We start from the raw sequence: 22,822 nt of genomic DNA on the forward strand, positions 1-22,822 counted from the left end.
GCATAGCTTATAACTCGATAGAAAATATAAAATGGAATACTAAAGGAAAAAATAATTGATTATTCCAAAAGAAGGAGGAAACGGAGGAACAATGGGACAGGTTTTGTTTTGTTTTGTTTTCAGGGGTGGTGGGGGGGATGGGGGGGAAGAAGGCAAGAAAACAAATAGCCAAATGATACACGTAAACCCACAATGTTAACTAATACATTAAATGTAAATTGACTAAGTATCTAATTAAAGATACAGTTTTCCAGCCTGTATAAAGAAGCAAGAACCAACTACATGCTGTTTATAAGAGAATCATTTTAAATATAATGACACAAACAGGTTGAAAGTAAATGAATGAGAAAATGTATAACATCTAAGTACTAAGCATAATGGGATTTATTAAGAATGGGATTCAAGGCAAGAAGCATGAAAAGAGAAAACATTAATTTTAATGACAAAAGTGTCAATTCATCAAAAAAATATAAAAATCTTAAGTATGTATGCCCACAATCACAGAACTTCAAAATACACCAATAAAAATTGACAAAACTATAGGCGGAAATAGACCAATCCATAAGCACACTCGCAGATTTAACAATCAGATATTACTAACTGAGAGAACACAGGATAAAAATGTCAGTAAGGAAGTAAAAGAAAAACATTTTCATCTGACTTGACCAAACTGATATTCTTAAAACACTATATACACCCCAAAAGCAGAGAACGCATGACTGTTCAAGAGCCCACAGAGCGTTCAACAAGCTAGGCCATCTGCTGAGCTATAAAACAAATCTCAACACATTTCAAAAGATGGAATTCACTTAGAATATGCTGTCTTGACACAACAAAATTTAAAAATAAATTAAAGTATGTTTTGATGCAACTGAAACAGTCCTTAACAAAGGAAACCCATTTCTTTAAAACCTCATAGCAAGTAAATGAAGAACTATTATATTTACAACCAATGACAGAAGCATCTGCCTTAAGAAGCTAGAAAAAGACAGTTAAGTATAAAGAAACTAGATGAAAGGAAATAATAAACATACAAATGGAACAGAATAAAAAGACAAACAGTGAAGAAAATGGATAAATCCCAAACCTGGACTTTTAAAAGATTAATAAAATTGATAATCTAGCAATACAATTCAAGAAATAGAGAAATACAAATAGCATTGAAGAGAAATTATTACCACGGAACTTACAAATCTTAAAAAGAAAATAATAGTGTAGGATACTTAAGTTTATACTTCTAGGCGTCAGAGGTGAGCCTGGCTTTTAGGAACAAAGAAATTCTTACTTCTTTTACATGCCTTCCTACCAGTGTATGGTCATTCATTTTGCTACAGGGAGAAAGCTGTTGATTTCTGCTGGCCGTTTCTGTTGCTTAGTAAGAAAGCAACTTGTCATCAAGGGACTTGGAGTCATTTTTTTTTTGCTTTTGCTTCATTTCAAAAACGTGAAAGTGCTTGCTGATCTGTTATAATAATACAGTACAGTAAGCCCTAGCTCTCCAAAAAAAACAAGAGCAATTTGGAGAGTGATTTACTGGGGTTAGTCTAAATTCATCTAACATTTTATCTTTTATTGCTGAAAATATATTGTAAATAAATATGTTTTTGTCTGGCGATTGCAGAGTAAAGATAATACAATTTTAAATTGAGGATTACATAGTGTTTTAAAATTATTCTTTTGAATATCAAATCTAATGAAGTAGTAGGTGCAGGTAAACAATATACAAATTTCAGTAGGTTTTGTGCCACTCTGCGATTTGATTTTTTGCAAAAAGTCAGGATACTGAAGTTGTGTAGCTGAAAGTGACATTAGTGATCTAGTTTTACTAGAGCTCAGAGTGGTTTTTTTAATTCTTTTTTCTAATGCCCAGAGAAGTTAAATATTGTGCCAAGGATTCACCGACTATCTCATACAAAAGCAGGGGCTAATTTCTGGGCCAGTAGAGTTAAAGTTTCAGTCTGTTTTTGTACATTTGGAAATGTAATTCTTTGATATGTTTCCACTAGTATTACTACTTTTCACAATGTGTGTTATATCACAAAAGATGAAAAATGGGTTACATTTGAGTTATTCAATACCTGTTTTTCCAAAGTTTTGTTAATTATAATTATTTCTTTCTAAAAAGTATGTGTTAATTTCTTTTTTTGTGTGTGCCAAATAACATTCCTGTATAGTGTTTTGTTCATGGTGAAAAAGAAATTATACAATGCTGTATCAATTAAAAAGTAAATTTAAAAGTTTCAAAGTTTCTAAGAATTCAGAAAAATTTCCAATTAATTGGGGTTTACTAGGAAGACATTACATAATTTTTCAAGTATAGTGAATAAGGGGTGGTGGCTACTGGGTACTTCCAGGTAACTAAGAGTTCATCTTCTGTAATCACATTATCTTAATTTCCCTCATACATCAGTCTGAAGTCCAAGTGATGAGAAGTTAATTTTTTAATTAAATACATGCTTAAAGAAACTAATTTGAACACCAGAAAGTAATTTTTGTACTTTTTAAGGTTATGGAGCATTAGAATATGATAAGGGAGACATTAAAGTTACTTTGTGCTCTAAAATATTTAACAGAGAAAGGAATGAAAAGTTAAGAATGAAAGAAGTGAATGAAAAGAAAAACATTCAATTAAGTTCTTGCCATTAATATAGACATTATAATTTTTGTTCTTTTATACACATATCATTCAACTTGGTAGAGCAATACACTCAAAAGAAGTATATGATAAGGTATGTATTTGAATTTTACTTCATTCATTCATTTATTCAAAAATGCTAATTAAATTTTCATAATGTGACAGGAGCAACAGTACTAGATAATGCGACCAAAGATGAATTGTATATATAATGTCTACCATTCATTCGTTTGGTCTAAAACTTACTTAAATGAGTGTTTTACAGGTCATAATTTGAAAAAATGAGGTGTCATGGACATCATATCCTGTGTTTACTCATGGAACACCTACAACCATCACACCGTGAACACTTGATGAGTTTTATACAGAAAGACAGTGAATCCCTCTCTATCTTCAGATGTTCCTCCTGGGGAAGTTCTTCAGAATAAAGAAAAGTAGTGATTTCTAGCATAAATGAATCAGAATTAGACTTTGCTTTCCCAAAGCTGAAACACTGTCACTCAGGAATTGTTTAACATGTTGAATGTGAGACTACTTTGACAGCTGTTATGGTTAAGTTTGGCATTGCTTCTGGCTAAAAGGATAAAATATTTTATAGAATGACATCCAAATCCTCTCTTCTTAAATTTTCTTATCTATGGTATGTTATTTCCCAAAAATTCAATGATTGTGCCCTGTCTTTAGAGATATGAAAGCTAATCCCTCATCAACAAAGACTTGATTTATCCACTCATCTGTCATCAAGGCCTATTCCAAAATCATGGCTTCTGAACTGGCTCTTTCCTGTACACATGTGTGCACATTCTTGTACCTCACTCCCTCACTTACTTAAGTCTTTCTTTTTTCTTTTCTTCTGAATCAAAGGTTCCCTCCTAAAGTGGTCTGAGCAGCACACAATTCTAACATGTGCACGAGGGGACAGAGTTCCCCCCGACCACATTCAACAATTCAGCTGTGTGTCCTGTAATTCAACTCAATCCTGGCACTATTTACCCTGAGATCGCTTCAGATTACAGGTTAAAGGTTCAATCTCACAGGACTGCCTCCTTCACTTCTGACATCAGTTGTAAGCCCAGGTGGTTAGCTGTGCTTCTGAACAACTGGCTATAGATTGAAGAGTCCAATGATGCCCTCCTGGGCTTATTTAATCTACTAGAGCAGCTCAAAGAACTCAGAGAAACATTTTACTTATTAGATCACCAGTGTATTATAAAAGGATATAACTCAGGAACAGTCAAATGGAAGAAACGCATAGGGCAAGGCATGAGGAAAGGGTGCAGAGCTTCCAAGCCCTTTCCAGGCACATGTTTACCAACCCAGAAGCTCCCCAAACCTGTCCTTTTGGAGGTTTATGGAGGCTTCATTACACAAGCATGATTGATTAAATCATTGACCATTGGTGACTGAACTCAATCCCCAGCCTCTCTCCTCTCCCAGGAGGTTTCCCAGGAGGAAACTGGGAGTGCCATTTAAGGTTCCAATTATAATCACTTGGTTGGTTCCACAGGCAACTAACCCCCATCCTGAAGTGAATTCCAAAACTCACTCCATGACTGTAATGAAAGGAAATCTCAAGGGTTTTAAGAGCTCTGTACCAGAAACTGAAAAAGACCAAATATATATTTCCTATAAATCACAATATCACCCACCCCAGTGACACCTTCCCTGACAACCCTATTTAAAATTACAACAATCTACCTTGGACTCCCTAATACTTACCCTGGCTTTTTTACCCTTTTTATACTTAAGACCATTAGACACACTGTGTAATTATTACTTTATTAATATATAATATGTCTCCACACACTAAGGAGCTTTGGTATTTTCTGTTCACTACTGCATCTCAGCCTAGAACAATGCCTGGCACACAGCTCACAATACATAAACACTTGTTAAGTGAATGAACATATTGTATAATTTCAATAAGTATTCAAAGATATTGTAAGGTCAAGACTTTGACTCCATTAACTTTAAAATACAAATTAATTTATACTCCCTTTTCAGGCAGAACTGTATTTTTCAAATAATAAAGCATATGACAGCCAATTGGAAGAAATGCAATTTTCACTTATTGTAAAAACTGATTTCATTTGAGGATAAAAAGCAATCTATCACATGACCATTTCCTTTGCAATGTATAAGCAGTTGACTTCCAGACAGCTGAAGCATACACAGTTATATTATAAATGAAAATGAACAGAATATGTGCTGTATTACATTGTTATGGGAAAATGTAGGCAACTATTTTTTGGATGGAAAAACTATGTAATTTTCTACATTTAGGCAATTAGAAAGCAAATGAAATATAAATGATGGATTTATATAAGAAAATAAAGCATAACAAATAATTTTTTATCTAACTATAAATAAACAAGGTATTACTTACATAGGCCCTATCAATATACATTATACCTTTGGGCCCTTCATCATGGCTATAAAAATTATTTTTCTTGTTCTATGCCTTAAAAGCAAACATGTTGCTTCTGGAGAAATAAGCTAGACAAAATATTAGGAAAGTACAATAACAACTGTTGAGGATTATGTTGAGTCTATTCAAAATTACTTTTTTTTGTTTACAGCAAATTAAGAATTGAAGCATTTTAAAATATAAACATTAAACAGACAAAGAAATTTATCTGTAGAAAAGTTATCAGTAACTTGGAAATAGACAAAAGATTGTTGGCGTTTCTTTTGGTGCTGTTTTGGGCTGAGCCTCTCACGGACCGACTATTGACAAGGTTATTTTATAACTCTGTAAAGGCTGGTGTGAATTAACAGATTTTTGCTTAAAAGAAATGCAAAAAATTTAACCACCAAACAATCCCAGAGTTTAGTGTTATATCTCTATAGGACACTGACCAAAGAAACTACCATAAAATATTTTTACATGTTAGGCCAGGGGCCAACAATTCTTTATATATCTCAGATTGTGTATACCCCATCTGCAAACATAAAATTTAAAATGAGGATATTATATTTTATACTATTAGTTTTATTACCAATAATCATTTAAAAAAGACAAGCTAAAAGAGCATTTAAAACCAAGCTGCCTATGTCAAATTATATAAAAGCGATAATAAATTTTCATATTGAACAGGGAAATTAAATACAATACTTCTAAGTATTATGTTTTTATGTCTTAGCTTTGCTCTCCCTATATCCATGGAAACATGTTCATTATCACCTTTTAAATGAACATGTTAACATAGAGCTCTTTTTTAAAAATGTGTGCTGTTTCTATGCACGTAGTCACATCACAATAACATTACCTGATAATTACACACCCCATTTCAATCTCTTCTTAATATCTTATCTCTTTCTAATCATGAGTTCTATCACTATTTTCAAGTCTCAATTGCAACAACATGCTGATAAGGTATCAACTGAAGAAGAAACATCAGAGCTATTAAAATATTACATTTGATGCTAATTTAGGTAATCACCCATTAAGTCTTCTAAAGAGGAAAAAATCTATTTTATACTTTTTGGTTCCTTGAAAGGGATAGCTCAGTTCAAAGTTCTGTCTAATGAAAAGTGACAACCCACAGCATATTGACACGCTGTGGTCAGTGTATTGCTAGTTCTCATTTACATCTCCCTTTGATCAAGCTATAATAGTCCTAACCTGCATACAGGAGAAAGAAAGGAAAAATGTAGAACCCCACCGTGCTTTCAGGCATGACAGTGCAGATAAGCTACAATCAAGTATGCATACAATAAACACAAAGGAATAAATGATAACAAGTTAACTTATGGCCACTTGGCAGGAGTCAGACATTATTTTTGGAAGGAGATATGGAAGCACATTTAAGTCTAACTGTGTAGTATTCAAAACTGATCAGAATATTTAACATGGCTTTTTAATGAAACCATATGACATTAAATTGAATTCCAAATAATCTTAATAGTTTCCTTTAGATAGTGGTCTTCTTCCATGTTTGAATAATAATTTGGTATTAAAATCAGAAAGAGGTTACTTAAAATAACACTGAATTCTGGAAAAGGCCAATTGCTCAATTAATTCAATTTTTCAAAAACTAGAAAATAAGTTACTACATACTAAGCCTAATTAGTCAGAGGACTCTGGAGACAATAGAGAATTTACCATCTGTGCTTCACAACCAACCAGGACACTAATTTCATATATGAAGTCAAACACAAGAATTATGACAACGTTCCATGATGATGCCGAGAGATTGCATGAATAATGGATCTCTAAAATTAACCTCAGAGTCATCAGCAAGCAGATGCTCCTCCATCCTGTCAATCTCAAATCAATTAAGATATTCTGAATAAACTGCCTCCACGGAGAGAATCCATTCATTTTAACATGTCAATCTCACTGGACGCTTTTCACTGTGCCCTAAAAATGCCTTTACACGGACACACATTTAATGAGGGCCAAGTAAAGATTGTTTCTCTAGGCTATATTTCAATATGGAGACCGTAGAAAAGTTATAAAATGAAACTGAAGTTTATTTCCTTACACATGTGAAGTGTTGAGCAAAACAGAAAGAGGCAGGATTGGAAAGAGAGTAGAGAACTTATTATTAAAAATGGGGAGGGTTTGGATTTAATTGGTACCTAAACCTTAATGCGAAACAAATACATCACTGGGAAATGAATGACTTACTCCCACCATTTCTCCTCTCTGAGGCTTTCAAATAATTTGAGGTTTCATTTAAATCAATTCCAAAACAAAAGGTTTTGTGTCTATTTCTTTCATTCTCCCTGCACACACTAAAGCATCATGGGATTTAGAAGAGAAAGTAATGGTTATGCATTTCATGAAAACAAGTAGGCCTGCTGCCTTTTAACTGCCAACTGGTACTCAGCTCTTAATTGCCGTTCAACTGCATAAAAGAAAAAGAAAATCCATAAAAGACGCATTATACTTTTATTGTCAATGAATAGAGGTTTGATAGCCTTTTATGATTTTGATTCTATCTGTACATCCATTGAAATGCATTTGGTCAATCTTGGGTCACACTATTGGTCTACCCAAGAGAAGAGCACTAGACATAATAAAGAATGAGTCAAGTACTGCTTGACATCGAAGCCCTCAGTTAGTCTTTATTTATTGAAAGAAACTTTTGAAGTACTATTTTTATCTGCAATCCTTTATTTCTTAAATTACCCAAATTATTCCCATATTACTTTCCATGGGTTTTCAGATACCAGCAGAGCTCTCATCTAACCATCCAGCCCTAGAATATCTGTTTGTCCACTCACTGAGCACGACATGGACCCACCAGTTGTGACCTGCAGGATCTGTGGACCCTCCTTTACATCATAATTAATGTGCTCATGTCACCGAAAGTGCTACAATGGCACAAAGGACTCCTTTGGTAGAAGATACTTTATCTAATTGTCTGCAAAGACTAAACTTTGCCAAAATCTTTAGTATAGATATAATCAACATGAACAGGTTAAGATTTTAATAGCTTTTGAAGTGAGTTAGGGTGTTTCAAAAATCTTAGGAAATAAGTTTTCCAAAACCAAGCCTCCACAAGAAGCGCTCTAAGTTGATGTGGCAGATCAATTTATTCAAAATTCAGGGGACACAGGGACACTAATATAAAAATGTGCTCAGCTTTGTTTGTCATAAGGGAAATGCAAATTAAAACCACAATGCTATACCTATATTCCAAATACCAGAATGACCAAAATGAAAAAAAAAAAAAAAACCAAACAGAAAACACCAAAGGCTGGCATATATCTGGAGTACCAAGGGTTTCCACATAATGCTCACAATCTTTCTGTAATACTGTAAAGTTATTTCTAAGGAAACAACTATATATATGAATATCACATGATGCAATTCCACTCCTGGGTATGTACCCAAGAGAAATATATATATATGCTCATAAAAATGCACAATTCTTGGGCCGGCCAAGTGGCACGATGGTTAAGAACTGACTTGGGACGCCAGAGGGCCCCGGTTCGGATCCCACATGTGAGGGCCAGTGACACTGCCCTCTAAAAAAAAAAAAAAAAAGCACAATTCTTAATATCTGAACAGTGGATGTAACCCCGATGTTATCGGCAATACAGCAAACATGGTTTATTCACATAATGACTTACTATTTAACAAAGAGCATGAAAGATTGTAACGACATGCACAAATTTAGATGAGCCACATAGAGTGGGGAGTAAAAGAAGTCACTAACAAAAGTATCAATGATACAACTGACATAAAAAGAAAACAGGAAAAAATATCCATGCTGTTCAAAGTCAGGACAGTGGCTATCCTTAAGGCAGCAGTGAGTGGAGGGGGGGCGAGGGGTTCTGGGCTGTTGGTAATATTTTCTTAATTTCCATCTGATTACACTGGTGCATTCAGTCTGCAAAATTTTCATTTGTACACTTAGAGCATGTGCACTTTTCTGTACATATATATAATTTTTCATTTAAAATGTAAAACTCTAAAAAAAATGTTTTTAGGGCTGTTACAATTGTAAAAGAATCCTGACTGCTCACTCAATATCAGGGCTGAAATTAGATTTTCAAACCTTTGGGATTTTTGTCTCTAGAACTAACAAGAATAGTTAAAACCAACATATCTTGATAGCCATTCCAAACATTCACCTCTTCATTGAAAATTAATATTCATGAAATTGAAAAACAATGCTATGGCAAACTATGTTTAAAGAGAAGGATGAATGACAGATGGTAACCTAGGGTCAGACATATTGGAGACCTGGGTACACATTACCTCTTCTTTGTAAGGTGGACTTGAGACATTTTGCTGGAAGGAAGAGTGGCATAAAGGTTGGGCTGAGCCTCCACACAGATCTGAATAATAAAATACAGTCATTTGAGTATCAGAAAGAGAGACTGTTCACCTATGTTCAGCAAAGCTGTGGACTACAAAAACACTGGTGATGGAGGCCAACATGCACACACACAAAAGTGATCTTTAGGAATAACATTGTATTACCAATTTGTGCTGCTCTCACCCAATGACTTAGGAGTTGGAAATTTTCTTTATTACTTCCTATTGCATTGTAATTAGTAAATCTGGGTTAAGATACTCATATATTAATCTGCTTCAATTTATTTGTCAAGCTACTTTATTCAAATGAAAGTGTACAAAATTCTAACTTTTGCATAATTTTGAGTGGTAAGAAATTGTTTGTCACTGTAGCTTAAAAAAAAAAGAGAGAGTACCAATTGTTGTATATTCAGTAAACTTTCTTTATGGCTGTGGATGTTCCTTCCCAGAATATTGAAGTACAGATAGAGGCACTAGATGAGAACAAATACTTTACCTGAACCAAGAAGTTTTAATCAGCCTTCATCAGATGTTGACATCCTAAACATCTCTTTGAGCAAGGAAGAAGTTAGGACTAGTTAATCTTATGAATGAAGAAGCAATATATATTCATGCTTAAATTTTACTTATTTTAGCCCATGAATAGAAACATAACTATGTTTATGAATAGAAACATAGCTAAAGCAACAAGAAAATAGCCCCATCATTCCTATATAATGAGGAAAGAGAATATTTTTACTATAATGAGAAAAAAGGGGACTGTTATTGGGCTCAATTCCACAAAGTCATTTAACAGGAAATTGTTATAAAACACAGAGAATTAAAAAATCCCTTCATACTTAGTAGCAAAAGAGAATAAGTATTTAATAGTAGATTTATAACCTCATTTCACGTTTTCCTTTTTACTTGCACCAGTTGCTTGAACTATAAGTTCATTTTGTCATAAAGAAATGGGAATATAATCACATCCTAATTACATAGCTTTGGGTTATTTGTACAATTAAGTTATCTGTTACAAAGTTAATGAATGTTAATAATGCAATTCTCTTTGGTAACCTGATTGATATACTAACATTTATTGTCAACTGCAGTTCATTAACTGCAGCATACTTATTGAATGAATACTGAAGATTCAAATATATGTACATAAATTTTTTTGCAAATCATAGTCATTTATGACAATCTTGTTTTTAAGCAGTCTCACAATTTTTACAGTTCTAAATTAAAAAAGAGCAGTAATGATAACCCATTTATCTTATTTTTATATGAGAACACTTGGACATCAATGTAAAACAGTCTCCCAAAATTTGGGAGAACATGGGTCCTTTTTCTCACAAAGGACCAATCATAAAAAGAAGGTTAGCAAAAATGTGCCTCAAATATTAATGCCCTTGAAATGTGATACACAAAAATTGGAAATAATGGGGGAAAACCTTCTTTATGATACAAGGCGAAAAAGAACAAAAATCAACATGCACACAAAATTACCACTAAGCATTCCGATGGCCTGGGAAACCTTGTTGCCTGTATTTCTTCGGCTTAGACCCTGTCAGCAATCACAAATCAAGTTACGGTTTAGATCACCGTGTGTTAAATTATATTTACGCCCTTGTAAAGCTGTGCAACATTGCTGCCTTGTGTAAGAAATCTTTAAACCACATGTTCTGCCAAGTAACTGCTGATGTTTACTTCCAAAATTCGATCTAGGTGCATTATGTACTTTAAACAATGACCTTTAAAAGAGTCCATTTTTAAAAGACTATCTTTACAATGCTTATATGTCACCCTGGTTTATAACTTCTTGTGATAACTTTGAAACCGTTCTTATTTTTTCCAATGCCTTTGATACCTAAGATTTTCAGACTTAATTTTAGAACAAACGTCACCCTAAAGTACAACACATTATGTTCAGGGGCAAAGAAAGTCTCTAGCACTGGAACTGACATATTAAAGTTGTATCAACACATAAAGTTGAAGGATGTAGTAATTATAACACGAAGTTATTTTCATCTGCGGTATCCACATGATTGAAGCAAATATGAATTCTGCCCGTGGGATTTATCTCAATTTTCCACTTCAGTTGCTGGTGTAAAACTAAATAATGACATTTTATATCCCTAAGCAATTAGTACTTAAGCATAAATAATGCACTAGTGTGGATTTTTCATGACCTTCTGTTTAGCATTGAAAATTAAATGGTTAAATACTACATAGAGATGGAGCTATCTTTTACATTTCTCAAAGTTCAAAATGCATCTTAAACTCATGCATTATGGATGTTGAGCATATAACAGCCCACACTGACTATTTGTCCTATTACACACTTAGCACGAGGAATATAGGTAAAAATATGCCTACGTCCTAGATATTATCTTTCTGGGATGAATAACAAATGGATTTAAAGCAATCCACATGCCCTCACAGTAGTGGAATTACAGCATGGTTGGTACAAGCTTACAACCAAGAACAATGTTTCATAAGTACCAGCCTCTGTAAGAATTCTCTTATTTTTCATATTTACATATTTATTTTATATGCAATTATAGCTCAGCAAAAAAAAATATGATTAGCTTGTGAACATTATTCACAAAATACTAATTGTAAAGTGACGTTTTTGCAAATGTTAAAATATACTGTTCACTTTTTTGTAGAGATAATTCTAAAAAAAGTGATATTTAATTGGTCACATTCATATCATTAGATTAAGTAAATAAATGTATAAGAATTTATGCCAATGGCACATAATACCTTTCCCTAGGTCAATGGCATCACTGGTGTTTCCTGGCAAAATGCATGCTTACAAACTATTGTCCAAAATATTCTCTGTAGATATAGCAACATGCCTTTGCTATAATTTGACATGCCTAGTTTTGAGAGGAAATTTTTTAGAAGAGAAAAAATGTCTGTGTTGGTTCCAATTTTAATTATTTTTCCAGTCTAGCTTGAGATATTTATTTGGATTTCATAGGAAAATATTATTCACATTACTTACATAAATATGCTCTTTTGGCTTATGAGAAGTTTAAATATTCAACTAATAACTTTAACTTGTTGACATGAGTAGAGAAGTATTTGGGTACAAGAAAATTACAGAAAATTTGTGACAGGGTATCTTGGATTGAGCAATTTATGCAATTAGTACTTATTGTATCAGAAAAAATAAATCACTTTAACACATATATAGAGATATATCTTTCCATATATATATATATCAGAAAATAAATTGTTATTGATCTTTTTGATCTTGATACCAGATAGTCACTTTTAATATGTTAATAGCTAAAGCAATGAGAAAGGTTTCATAATTATGAATACTTGGAAAGTTATTTTGTACAATATTGGAATTTAACGCATGATCACGGAGCTGCTAGCTCATCTTGTCTGCGTTTAGTTCCACAACTTTCTGATGCTACTGGGGTGAACTCTTCTTACAAAGATGATGTTCCCTGAGCTATAGGGGGTTAGGTAATAATCTGATAGCAAATTGCTTAAAGAAAAGGTGGAAAACTGGAGATGTATTAAGGCAAATTTAAACCACCAAGGTCAAGTAATAAGTTCAATTCTAGAGGAGATTGTATAGGTATAAAGAACAGTGAAATATTAAGAAAACCATTTTTAAGAATTGCTTGTGGCCATAGCACCTTTTTTAGTAACACAAACAAGATGGTGTAGAAACTTAAGCTTGGGTTATCATGGTTATACTATCTATTTCTCTTCAGACTCTATTCATTAAATAGTTCCCCACTCCCAACAGTGACAAACAAATAAAAACATCAAAACAATACTTTAAAATCATAAGGGTTGGTTAAGTGATGTTATATGTGTGTGTGTGTGTGTGTGTGTGTATGTGTGTATGTATGTATTTTATCTACCTACCTACCTACCTATCTATCTACGTCTATTTTAATAGGACACATTCAGTTTCTTCATTCACTAGTGAAGGTTAGCTTTGAAAACACATCCTCCCCATTCCCTCTTCTCCCTCTTATTTTTAGTTTCTCAATACACTGACTAGGTATCATATTTTATATTTAAACCAATGACTAGAATTGGTTTAAGACCAATTGACTGGCTTTGATGCATATAGATGTATCACAGCCAATGTCTAGATCCATCACACTGCACTCACATAGTGAAGATGATCTAAATTCCTGAAATTCATGATGATTTTCACATTCAGTCAGCTTTACATATGGAAACCATAGAACTTAGACTTTTACAACTTCTCAGACACATGGGTCTCTGATCCTCTCCTATATGTTAGGATAAAAAATTGTAAGTTGCCAAGGCATAGAAGTCATTCACCAATTGCATTGAGAAATGGCAATTTGAGTTGTTCCTAACATTTTACACTGCATTTGGTTAGTATTGAATTTTTACTAACACTTTTATTTTATTAAAAAGAAATATACGTTAGAAAAGAGATAGATCATACTACAGCATTTGCCTAAAAATATGCTCATGCATTTCTTCAGAAATTCCTTTAGATACACAGCCATGGGGTGGCTCTCCTTTCATGTTTTAGAAAATATTACCACTTACAGATGTGATATTATTATTATTAATTTTTATTAAAGGTATTCCTTAAAATGACCTTTTCTTGCTTTGAGACCTTGTTTACTGATCAAAAATAATGAAAAAAATTAGATGAAGTACAGTTTCGTCTTATGGACAGTGCAAAATAATTTCACAAACATTTTTACTTTCATAAAAAAAAGTTACCATGGCTTTTAAAATTAATTTTCATAATTAAGAAACTTGAGTAAGAAACCAAGGCTACATTCCTCTTTGGATCTAATTAAAACAGTATTTTATACATTTGTGCCTGAATTTCTTCTCTCAACCAGCTAAACAGAAAAAATTAAATTGCCCCCAATGTGGCTTTGCAAAGGGCCCCAGCTAAATTAATTACTCTATCGTGAGTCTCCTCAGATTCAGTATCAGGCAACACAGGTGGGCAGGAGACAGGACAAAACAGGAAGTGGTCTCTGAAAGGCCGGGGGCCATTTTGATGGAGGAAGTTGATAAGTGAAAAATAAGAACTTTGGAGATGTAAATTAATTCTTGTAAACTGGTTCAAAAGTTACAGAAGTCCCTAGAAATGGAAGCTCACCTAAATGATTTGTAAAGTTGTATGTGGCCTAAAACTATGCAATTTTTTACTTTACCCTGTCGATGGAGTATGTCCTTTTCCTTTCCTATAAGTAATGAATTCCTACCTTTCTTAAATATCCACCTGAGTTGGTACCTCCTTTGTAAAATATTCCCTGATGCCACAGGCAGTTCTAGATTTTTCTTTTCTTCACCCAAAATAATTATTTCTCCTATATAAAGTATGGCATTGATTTTTTTTTATTTACATGCATCTTAATTTTATAAGGTATTGAAGGAAAAAAATTTTTCCAACTTGTGCACATTACTTTTATTATATTATTTATTTGTTGGTTTATTTATTTTGACCAAAGAAGAGAAATTCATTGGAGTTATCAAAATTAAAGGGGGCTTAAGGTATCATTTGGGTCCTCAGCAATAATTTGGTTCTATATCTGTCTGGCACTATTGTTTTTTAGACTTCTCTATGATGAGACTCAGGTCACCTGTTTCTATTTCTGGGAAGAGAATATCATACTGTTGATGAATGGGTGTGGGTTCATGCAGACCTGGTTTTTAACTTAGTGCCAGCATTTACTAGCTGTATAACCACAAGCAAGTTACTTAAGTATCATGAGTTTTTATCTACAAAATGAAAATTAATAAGGTCTATCTGCACAAGGTATTTTGGAGAGTTAGATATACATGGAGCTGTGTGTGTGTGACTGTGTGTGTGTGTATTTTTTTTCACTAAATTATAGCCACTGGTTCCTTATCTTTCTCCCTAGTGATTCCCCATTGTGAGACTGTGGGAATTTCCAAACTATCAACAGATTTTCTAGAATGAATATATTATTGTATGCAGGAAAAGAAAGATGGGGTACTTTAGCTTCTGCAGAAATGAATCATTTTAACATAGTGATTTTCTATAGTTGGAGACAGAATGCTCTATATGTTTGGCCACGAGTTGTGATATTCTTCTTTTCCTTTCTAGAGGCAACCACTTGTTCTTTTTTTCCCCAACAATCCCCCTTACCCTAAACCTCTTTCTCTTCCAGATAGAGGGATAGACATAGATATATAGATGAGGCCAAAAGATTCCAAACACAAATGATCAAATCAATACACTCATAAAAGAAGAATGCCAAGAGTTATCATAATTAATTTCAAAAACACTGAACATGAGTTCATTATTATGTGACATATCACTGTATCTGTCATTCATGGGGAGACATTCTGAATGATTTTTCTCACTGTATGTATAAAATTTAGGAAAAAGATTTCCTCTAAATTTTAAATAAAATTTGAATTCAACATAGGTAGTTTATAATTTTTGTCATGATGCTAGCTTCTAGAATGGCCACTGTTATTTATTCTAAAAATGCAATCTGTATTTCCACTCACTGCAGCAGGCTGCTCTGTACTGTCTGGGTCTCTGGCCGGTTGTCTTAGGTTAACCTGAGGACTGGACTTGCTTCTTTTTTTTTTGAGAGCCAATGTTACCATATTATTGGGATCCTTTTCCCATTCATTTTACAGAGAAATAGGGCTCTTAATGTTTCTCCTGAGACAGGAAACTTAGATATTTCTTTCTAAAGTCATGTAGATTTTTAGTACATGCAATGATCTGAACAATGATGATTTTATCTTTACATACCACTGTTGTTATCAGCCACCTTTCACCTCAACAGCCAAAAATTGAAAGAAGAGGAATGAATCCATGTATATAAAAGCCATTTTATGTCATATTCAGAAATCTTAATATACCTCTTAAGAAACAGTGATGTGCATGGGGATCATCTCATGTTCCTTTCCCCCTCACAATCCTTAAGTTATCCCACATGAAAAGAATAAACTATGAAACCCAAAATAAGAACAAAACTTCATAGATTTTGAGGTTCGTCCTCAGAATCACAGCAAATGCTTGAGGTGAAAAGCACTTCACTGTTCTCACCTGTAATTCACAAAAGAAGAGTATGTAGGGTGTGACCACGTAGCTGCAGAAACACTTCTGCTGACTGCCAGGATCATTGCATTTTGAAAGCCACTTCAAAATGTTCTTGCCAACAGCACTGATGCCTAAAGGCATTTGAATAAGGTTCAAGGTCCATTCTTTTTTTCTGTTAACTACAGATCAGAGTGGGGCTCCAGGTCATGGACTAACATGTATGTGATTTACGTGCACGTTTTGAGGAAGGGGCAAGTGGTGCTTACCCAACATGGGGTCGTAGCATAAATAGAACTCTCAATAAGATAATAAAATATCAAGTTATTTTAATACATAGGGAAAAAAACCCAGCCCTCCTGAAACACCAATTTTGCTTTATTAGTAGCATGGGCTAGACTCAGATTGACAATCACATTGATAAGACACAATAATTTGCCCTGAGCACCAAATACATTTACTTATAAGACATGATGGAGGACAAAAACACCAAGGCACATCCTGAAACATCACAACAGAAGATTTCTGAATCCTGGGCCCATCTTTTGATGCTCAAGTTATTTGGCATTTGGGATGTGCTTGTTCATGAGAAACGGGGTGGAGTGTGTTAGTCGACATTCAATCATTTAAATAGAACTTTTGTTTTCTTTCAATCTGATTATTATTATATCATTACATTTATTTCAAGCCCAGAAATGTAATATCAACTTGCTTTTCTTTATATTGGAAGGCAAGAGATTTGTCCCTGCCAATTCTAGTAACTCAAATTAATTTCTCACAACTAGGAGAGGAAAAGATCTAATGAGCATTGCATAACTTTAAGGAACAGCTAGACCTAAATTACTTGAGGAAGAAAGTGGCATAGTAGAATTAGATGAGATCTTCAGCCCAAAGGTCTAAACTTGAGTTCTGACTTGACTACCAACGGCTGTGGTTTTATGGAAGTCATTTAACCTCTGAGCCCCTCAATTTTTCAGAACCACTGTTACTAAATAATCTAATGATCCTAACTTGAAAAATGCCATATTCTACTCAAACAGTAGCATACTTCATGCATTTCTGAATTATGTGATCTCTGTGTGCTGTATGATGCATTACAAATAGGAAAAAAACATTGATTTATCTGCATGTGAGCTTTAAGTGTTCCAGCAAACTTTCAATGCCAATCTTATCTGGATATAATGGGATACCATTTGAAAAATTACAATTTCTTGAATAGAACTCAGGAATAAAACCTCAAAGCATAAAAAGTGTCATTTCATCCAGAAATTACAGTGTAATTTTAATTTATGGATTACTATCCACAGTCCCTCATGTGAAAAACAAACAGCCACTAAAATAATTAGCTTCTACAGTTAATCAGTATCAATCTGCACATTTTTCCATTTTTCAATTGATGACCATAAGGTATAGTTTTCTAAATGATATGATGATAAGTTAGAAGCTATGACATACAATACTTATATGTTCAAATTGGTAGAGGTTAAATTCGTGTCACTCTTAAATCATTAAATATCTCCTCAGAACCTGGGAGACATTTTGTGTTTTGTGGTACTATTTCCCCGTTTCCCAGCAAATACTTTCATAGTCAATTGTGCCTTTACACACACACACACACACACACACACACACACACACACACACACACACACACACGGGGTAATTTCACATTTACAGGTTGTTTTTCTTATTTTTTAATTGCAAATTATCTTGCTAATATCTCCACTATGGGGATGCCTCGTCCAGCTCCCTCAGCTTACCCATATACACATTTTGCCCCTGGTATTGTTCAGGCTGACACATCACTGCAGTCTCTGTACTGGTGCCAGTTAATCATTGCTAATCCTACCATGTACTTGTGTACTGTGTACACCAAGTGCCTTTAAACTGTTTACATTTTTTTGTATTGATACTGCACCTTTTGACAGCACTAGATCTAAAAAGGCAATACAGATACTTTTATGCAACTTAATTAAAAGGAGGAAGTCTGATTTTCTGCATTCATCCATCTTCTACCACATAGCTCTGGGGAAGTTATCTGAGCAAACTCTAGTCAAAAGGCTCTGAGATGAAGCCGAGGAGACTGGTGTGGGTGCGCTGTGTTTGGACATCAAAAATTATTCTAGAAAGACAACCAACAGAAAACCAGTAATCTAATTAAACTAACCTGAACATAAAATGCTACTGTGTATTAAGAATGAGTGAGGTCTTGATGTGGACAATGTTAAAGTTCTTTCTGTTAATGAGAATGGAAATGTAGCCGATCTAGTAATTTAAAAACCTAGGTTAAAGACTGTGTTTTTTAAAGAATCTCTTCTCATGTTTTTGCAGCACACAGCAGACTCCACAAGGAAATACTCAATACATACATGTTCAACTCATATTAAAAATGACATAGTAGTAAAGCTCTACTCTAAGTCTTCATACTGAGACCACTGAGCTCTGTTTGATACCTCTGGACTTGTGTCTAGAAATTGTCTCCGTATAGCAGGCTGTGCAAAAGTGGGGTTACCTTATTAGTTTCCCTTCTCTCAAGAACCACAGCCCTGCACCGCCTATTGTCCAATATACGAAATACATAGTTTTAAACATTTTGTTCATTTTTTTGGTTGTTTAATGTGGAATGCACACCTTGGCTAAAGCAAAATACAGTGAATTGATGCAACTCACAATCCTAAAAAGAATTTTGTATACTCTTTCTCCAAGCTTTCTAAATTTAAATTCACACCTTTGGGATCAGAGGAGATTAAGTCTAGCCCTTAGAATCAGTTATGCAATGATTTAGAAAGTTGAGACTGCCAATATCAGATATTAATAATAGAAATTAATTGAGAGCAAGCCTTGGTTTAAATAAGTCACACTACAGATCTGTGACACTTGAAGGACACGTGTCCCAAAGTTGTTATACAATCATTTTTGAACCAAAAGACATTGACTAAAGCCATGCTGAATGAATTCCTAAACATAAAGAAATCAACTAATCTAGCCTTCAGAAAACAAGATCTTACCAGAGAGCATTGGAAGTGAACAATTTCAACATATCAGTTCCTTTTTGCAGAGGACAATATGTGTATCACTGTTTTTTTGCTTTTTTTCTCCGGGAATTCAGCATCTAATGTCCTAGATACCAGGCTACTTTCATGCTTCACTTGCAGTATATGATTTATTTATGATTTGTACTGTCAACCAGGATAGTTATATCATTTTTCTGGATTTTCTCTGACATTGCTCATCTTTACTTTAAAGACACTCCTTTCACAGTACCTGAATTTTTTTTTGTTTTGTTTTTCTTTTTGGTTTCTTTGTTTGACATGGTGGTGTTGAACTGCAGCAATCTCAGCAGTGTCTCAGTTAATGATGCCCTACAGCTCAAAAAGCCTTCATTTCTCATCTTATCCTTTACTGGAATTGGATACTTTTAATCCCCAAGCCTATTAGGTAAGGGAGGGAAAATACTGTTTTCAACAACGGCTTTCAAACATACAGGTTAGAGAGAATAGAGGACCTATACATTTAAAACAAGATGCAGTCATGTAACAGAATACGTGCCAACATTTATGTTTCCTCTTCACTCCCTCAAATTATAATATAGGCAGGTAAACTAGAAAGCTAAACCAAGCCACACAGCACTAACAAGTCTCAGCCGCAAAAGCTAAGCACTGTCTGCAGCATGGATACCTGTGTGCAGTGGTTTCACCCAATGGTCATAACGGAATTAGTGCTGTTAGGACGTACACATGTATACACACACACACACACACACACACACACACACACACACGTTGAGGGTCACCTTGCATGTATGTCTGCATGACTATATCTGTAATTCCTCTTATACTTAAATAATATTTTCTGATATTTGCAAATAGTTCTGATGTCACTGACTTGGTTATACATATTCTACCATAAATGGAAACTAATTGAAAATACCAATTAGTTTCCTTTAGAAACTCTTAATGGAAGTTATGAGTTCTATACGATCTCAAGCTAAAATTACTGAGAATAAAGCAACATGTCCATTCAGTACCGATACAAATATAAAACACTTTAAGTTAGAAAGGTTATAGGACTAGTCTTCTCAATGCTAACATGAAATTCTAACTAAATTTAGATTTATTGGTCAATGTAAAATTTAAAATTGACTGTAGAAATAACCACTATTAAAAGAAAGAAAGGAAAATAAATATCATATTTGGCCATGTATAATGTGCACTTTTTTGCCCAAATTTGTGAGGAAAAAATAAGGATGCACACTATACATGGGTAGTACTAATTCTGTATCTATATAAATGTTTTTAATTCTTTTATTTATGCTTATGAGTTAAAAGTGTAACTCTAGGAATCAATAATGATATCCATATGCAAAATAATTGCCTGGAATATGATAATCAGTTTTGTTGAATTTATGAGAAACTTGCAACGACGAAGAGTTCTTGGCCTTCTGTGATGCATAAATATCGTAAATGTGTTACCGGTACATAAAATTTCATGTACCTTGTATCTGTTCTTGTGTTTTGTAATTATTTCTTACATAAAATTTCTTGTGCCATAATATGTTAAAAAACAAATGCTAAAATTCCTTTATAATACAAAATACAAGTACCTAAATGTAAACAAATAAAAATTTGAATTAAAAAACAAATTAAAATATTTTTTCCCTGAAAGCTTGGGTCAAAACACATAGCATTATACACGGGAAAATACGGTCTATTGACCATGTTTCATGTATAAACAGCATATAGAAGTTGTTACTCAGACTATGAGAAAACTCCTTCTGGCAGACCAAAGGTAGGTAGAGAGACGTCTTTGGAAAGATACATTGGGAGGTGATATGAGCCCCAATGCAAGGTCTCTAATTTTTAAGCCCTAGGAATGGAATGCTTACAGTTCTAATTCTCCAGGAAGGATACCTCTACTTAAATCTAACAACAGAAATGTTTTCATAATTAATGCATATTTGTCTTGCATTCATGTAGGATCAAGTAAGCAACTTACATCTATTACATCATTTTACTGCATGCCCTGGGAAGTTTCCAAGAATGTGTGAGAATCAAAATAAAGTTTTACATTATTTCCTCGAATCTAGCAAAACAATTGCCCTTTTGATTCAATTATTTTTCTCAAGTCTTGAGAAAAGTCAGAAGTGATAGTTTAGGTTAGTTTCATGAGTGAGTACAGCTGAGATTGAGAAATAAGTAAATGAATAAAACCTCTTCCCCTAAATAAAACCTCCTGACACATTTGAATTTAGAGTGCATGTGCACTGAATTATCTAGATAATTTCAAGATTCTATTTCATACTTTGCTGGGCCGTAAAAAACGTTTGATGAAAATGTCAACCATCATGTGTATAAAACACAGTGGGATATCCCTGTAGTTAAGTATTGAGGAATATAATTAACACAAAGTAGGTTAGTCAGATTTCCGAATCCTTGCAATAATTTAACATCCCAATTCGGTACTTCTGCATTTCATTGTAACATATTAAGCATACTTTCAAATGTTTGCTATTTCCTTTTACATAAATATCTTGTGGAACATCATAATTTCTTCTATTTCCTCTAGGTTTTCTGGTATGTGGAGAAAATTCTACTTATATGTAATTCATTTATTTATTCAGCAATCGTTATATGGAATGTCTACTATGTGAGAAACACTACATTATGTGTTTCAGGACTAAGAGGATAATTAGGACAAGTCATTTGTCCTTAAAAAGTTTATAAAACAGTGAATCCAACTCTCTGCTTAGAGGGAAATAAAGAATTACATGCATATTGTGGTGGTTAGTGTTTCTAGCAGAATGCATCACACAGATGTTCTTATTAGCTCTGCATTTTTTTTAATGTGTGCTTAATCGTATTGCAGAGTCTTACAAGCATGCATTTTAAAAATGCAGCCCTTTATAAACTACAAGTTTTCAATCTAGTAAATCAGGCCATTAACTGAAATGTCAGCACTGCTTGAAGAGGCAGCCATAAAATTCAAATTTAAAGTCTTTATTACCCCAATAGAATAAGACTGGAGGGGGAAAATAAAATCATTTCCCCCAATTTTACAGAGGTGTGATGAAAATCACTTCAGAAGTTCCACTAGGTCTTCCAAAAGCAGTGTAGTTAAAAATGTAGAAAGCTGATTACTGCTCTATGGGAAGAAAAAAAACGGTGGGGGGTTGGGAGGGGGGAGAACTCGGGGAGGGGAGTGTACTTGAACGTTCTTATTAAAGTCATAAAGTTTGTCTCTAACCTGTATCCTTCAGGTGGCAAAAATTTATGAATCTGATGCACTGCATTCTTCCTCTTGATAATTTTTACATTTTCAGATGCTGGGCCAACTGATTTGGCTTCCTGATTAAGCAGACACCCCTGGGTGACTGTGT

The sequence above is a fragment of the Hipposideros armiger genome, unplaced genomic scaffold (assembly GCF_001890085.2).
Source record: "Hipposideros armiger isolate ML-2016 unplaced genomic scaffold, ASM189008v1 scaffold_674, whole genome shotgun sequence".
Taxonomy (NCBI): Eukaryota; Metazoa; Chordata; class Mammalia; order Chiroptera; family Hipposideridae; genus Hipposideros; species Hipposideros armiger.